Below are 5,025 nucleotides of genomic sequence, written 5' to 3'. Positions count from 1 at the left end.
CAGATTAATTTTTAAAATATTTTATTTTCTAAAAGGATTCAGTCAACACCTCAGTTTCATTTTGGGTGCAATCTGATAACATAATACCAGTGCTTTGAGGACACAAAATATTTCTATGCCTGCAAAAGAGAAGCTTTTGCGTAGAGTACATGTTTTGGCTTTTCTGATGGAATACTAGAGTTATAAATAATTGCAAAAGAGGTAGAAAGCACTAATGTTGGCTGGTAATCCACTTGCCAAATATGAATAACTAATACAGTGTCTTCCACACAATTGAAATATATATTTGAACTTAAACCAAAAATTTACCACTGTAACAGAATTATTCTGATCAAATATAAGGATTGTAAATACTGTGTTATCAATAGGAATAATTTCTGATTTTATTTTTTTTAAGTTGCCGTATTATAAATATTAAAATTCTTTTCTATGTCTTTGAAATGTTCAGTTGTTTGAACAGACAAACATTACTCTACAGCATGAAGGAAGAAAACACACAACCTTTTTGCATATGCTTCTACTGCATACCTGTTCACATTCTCGTGTCTCAAAAGGAGTTATAGCATTCACACATATCTCCAGGTTATTTTTGGAGTGTCATAGAATTAATCTGAGCTAAAGCTGACATTCAAAATTTTGAATGTAACCATCCAAATATCTTTCAATAATGAAATAGCCGCTTTTGATTATAACTGAGAGAGAAAAAACAGAGTAGTACTACTTCTACTACTACTACTACTACTACTACTAATAATAATAACAACAGTAATAGTAATAATATTAATATATTTGTTGCTTCAGATATTTATAAGAATGACTAATGTAAGGTAGAATATATTTTTGTAAAATGAGACATTTTAAAATATACACACTTTTCCCCTAGGTAAATACAACAGAGAACTGATTTGTTCCATTTTTGTAGTTATTCGTGTAGGTACACTTTCTAATTCTGGTTTGGTTTAGCAACTGAAAGTGTCCTAGGGATTTAGGTTAGCAAGAGGAACATTAGTCATGCAGTATCTGATGAAGCTGTGGGCGTAATGAAACCAAAACAGCATGAATGGGAGGATATCCGTAAGGCCATTCAAACACATAAATAGGCATTTATTTTATTTTATTTTTACTTTGTGCAAAATTGGGAGAGGATAGATTCAAGAATCAAATATACCAATGTGATTCAATTGATGTTGCAGGCTTGATACCAGTGTAAGTGGTCCTTGGGCACATACAGTTATGAGTTGAGTTGGTAGATTTCCTTTTTGAAGCATGCTCTGTCCAGTTTCCCATAAACACAAAATTATCATTAAATATATATCTAATCCTTTCTGAATTATGTTCTTCATATTCTTTGTTTCAGCTAATATGAAATTTTTGAGTGTACCCAACCTTAAAGAGGAAAGTTAGCTTCAATCAAATGCAAAATAATTTTAGAAGCAATGCTTTTCTATACCTGGTCCCACTATTTGCAGTAATAAGATGCCACTTAAATTTTGACAGTTGGTAATGAAATTGTGATGGGGTGGAATTAACTACTTTCGACTACATTGAAAACATTCTATTTCAGCTCCTTTTATTTATTAACAGTTTAGAGCAGATTTCTTCATCCACACGAATCTTGTGAATGGACAGCTAATTTGAAAATAGTTGGCAAGAGAATTATATTTAACAGACCTCTGAATTGGATAGTGTGGTCTTTAAATTTGCAGTGTACATATTAGCTTAACTAAACCCTTTTAAAAAGGTTTCCCCCCAATCATAAAAGGCTTAACTGCTCTGAATATTGACTGTCATGCTGGATACATTTATACATGTAAGCTACGTAAAAGTTCATTGGATTAATTTTTTTTTTAAAAAAATTATGAAAACAATGAGAATTTCTATAATTGTCCTGTATCTGTATCACAACTTCTAAGCCTCCCATTCTCAATGCCCTTACTAAAGAGTAAGCTTCCTTTACCACAATGCATATTGTGCTATAGTAACCACTTTAAACATTGCCCATTATCTCCTATCTCAGATATTAGCTCTCGATTTCTTAATCACATGGAACACATATGTCGACGTGGCATCCATTGATGGAAGATGAGCAATGGAGACAACCGCTAGAAACTCAAAGGACGTTAAGCGCTTACAGTATGTCTTCCTTTCAGTTTGTCTTCACTGTTGAGTCAATATCATTCCATTCCTTGGTATTCATCATCCTTCTCATCTCTTCTCAAATTTCAAAATGGTTGCAGACTTCTTTCTTTCTTTTTTCTTTTTGTATTCACAAGGAGGTTAAAGGCGTTTCCCCTTCGCAAGGGGGATTATCTTACCAGAGGATTCTGGGACTGCAGATGTACACTGCGGCAAAATCAGAAATTCGTCGTTTTTTTAAAAAAAAAAAATCATTTCCAGACCTCAGCTGTTAAAAAGAATAGAATTATAGTAAATCATTGATAAGATTAAAACATAAAACCATTTTACACCCCAAAGCATCCTAAAACACTGGGCTTTTCCCTGATTTCATTCCTTAAATAATGCAAATTTTCAAGTAGCTTTTCTATCCCAAGCACGCAGCGCCATGAAATCGATAATTTTTGATCTTTTGGTTAGTAGGCAACCTGGTGAGCTATTGCGGTGACTGCAGGCTGCAGACATGTTCTTGTCAGCTCAAAATTTTCATATTGTTTTTGACTCCATGGAGACTTGTCGATGGGCTATAGAACCAGTTATATCTTCAGGCTTCCTACGATGCTGAAGGGTTGTTTTTTAAAATGCACAGCTATATGCACTCGTATACAAATATAGGTCCCCTATATTTTGTAGGGCGGGGGAAAGGGGAAATAAGAAGATTTACTGGATTTTTTTAAACAAAAAATTATGTAAAAAGGATGGCTGGTGTGATTATAATCACATCATGCAAGGTCCACGGTTTCCATTTAGTGAAATTTCGCAGAGGGCAACTTCTTAAGAACATCCCTGCTGTGCAGAGTGAAAAGCATGAACAAACCAAAGACAGAATTCATCTGTGTTTATATTTTACAGACAATGAAAAACCTACTCTTTGTGTGCCTTTTTTTCTCTACCTTATTATTTCATGAAAACTGCAGCATTTTCCCCGCCCCCCCATCCGAACACTCACCGCCCCAACACTGCAGTGTTCGGTATTCCTTTCTCTCTTCCCCCCTTCTTCTTCTTCTTCTTTTCCTCTCACAATTTCTGCACGCGCCATCTTTGTCCATTGTTATTCTTTTTCTGGGTTCGGTTGCCCCATCCCTTTTCGATCGGCCAATTAATAGGAGTTGAAATGCCCGATCAAAACAGTCTGCATTTTTTATTTACTTATTTCTATATACACCTGGAAGACTGGAAGGAGACCCAGCCCAATTTTTTTTTGTCTATGAGGCTGCCATAACCTGTTGTAGACAGGGATGCTGAAAATATTAACATAATAGCAACAGCTGCAGCCTAAATAGAAGCTATGAGATAATTAATGTGCAACAACAAATTAATTTGCTGCAGGTGTGTGAGATCTGAACTGCATAACCCAAGCCATTTCCTCTTTGAATATCATTATGCCCCCACCCCACCCCGGCACCAAACACACACACACACACACACACATATATACATACACATATGTGCAGATTGAGGTGTCCTGTTATTAATATCTCATGTGCCTGTTGTCAAGGACCAACACTCTTGAATCTCATAATCCTTGTCAGGGAAGGACAAAGGGAAAGAATTCTCAACCACAATCAGAAGTGGTGGGCTTTTCTAAAAGCCATTAAATAGACTTGATATGATGTCCAGCCTTGAACATAAAGCCTCTCTTCCAGCTTTGTCAGTAATGGAGGCAAAACACAGGCATCTCGGGTTGTGCATATGCATATGTCTGTGAGAGCGATATAGAGGCAGAGATCAAGGGCAGGGAGGCTGTATGGTATGCAGTTCTATGTAGTAGCTAGTGCAAAAGTACCTGTTTGTGCCATCCATTGGAAGAGAAAAGGAATCAAGCCTCTAATCTGAAGCATGAGAGACAAAAGTCTCATTGAATGCAGTTGGACTTGGTGCCGGGTAAATGTGTTTTTGATTGGCTTGAGAAATTATCTTTTGAGCTTGGCGTGTAGGCAAATGAGCCAGAAGGAGAAATTTACCTGCCTCTGGTGGTAAATATAATTAAGTCGAGAGTCTGATTACTAGTTAAATACTTGAGCATATGCCAATAATGTAGGACAGCACTCAGATGCTGGCTAAGAGGAACCCAAAGTGCTCTAAGCTACTGTCTGTGGTCATCCACATGCCAAGAGACAAAAGAATAGCTCTCTGCATACAAAGAAGCATTAGCTATATGTGCATCATCCAGTCAACCTATGTCGACTTACAGCAGTCCCATGAATTTCATAGGGTTTTCTTGGGCAAGGAATACTCAAATATGGTTTTGCCAGTTCTTTCCTCTGAAGCAATAGCCTTACTGCACCTTATTTGACCAAAACCATCCAGGTATTCACATTATTGGAAATTTTAAGGCTCAAATGGCAACATTTTTGTACGTATTTGATTTTGCTTTCTTGTTGCCATGCCTAACTCCAAAGAGAAGCTGAGTAATTAAACCAAACAATTATGTCCTATGTATTTTTAAAAGGTTGCTCTGCCTTTCTGGGTTAACCTTGAAATGTTTATTCTTTGATCGGAAAACCAAAGCTCTGTGCACGCACGTATTCTATAAAAGATGCTGTAAACTTAATTTCTTGGAGTCTGATTAGATTTCCTTGGTATTTTCATTTAGCTTCCCTCTGATCTGGATGTCAGGGGAATGTGAGCACTGAATTCCGTTTTGCATGGCAATGAGACCATTGGTGTAACTTCTTTTTGACGTACATAAGCAGCCTGGTTGAATCACAACCATGAACAGGTGTACTCCAATATGTGGAACCTGCCATCCTAGGAGGACTTTCCCACTTCTCTGATGGAGCCTTTCTCCATGCCAACTGTTCTTGGCAGACACAGAAGCTCTGCTACACTTAATCATATGCTGTCTCT

General features: G+C 36.8%; 1 long non-coding RNA gene across 1 annotated transcript; it reads right to left on the bottom strand.

Annotated features, from left to right (window-relative positions):
* Positions 1–1,093: 1,093 nt before the first annotated feature.
* On the bottom strand, positions 1,094–4,006 carry LOC107983165 (uncharacterized). The gene is made up of 2 exons (XR_001730596.2): positions 3,125–4,006; positions 1,094–2,404 (listed from the first exon to the last, which is right to left on the bottom strand). It is a non-coding gene; the product is annotated as an uncharacterized LOC107983165 (long non-coding RNA).
* Positions 4,007–5,025: the final 1,019 nt, after the last annotated feature.

Source organism: Anolis carolinensis, chromosome 6, assembly GCF_035594765.1.
Source record: "Anolis carolinensis isolate JA03-04 chromosome 6, rAnoCar3.1.pri, whole genome shotgun sequence".
Classification (NCBI taxonomy): Eukaryota; Metazoa; Chordata; class Lepidosauria; order Squamata; family Dactyloidae; genus Anolis; species Anolis carolinensis.
The sequence above is the reverse complement of the archived record's forward strand: the minus strand, read 5'-3'. Positions and strand labels throughout refer to the sequence as shown.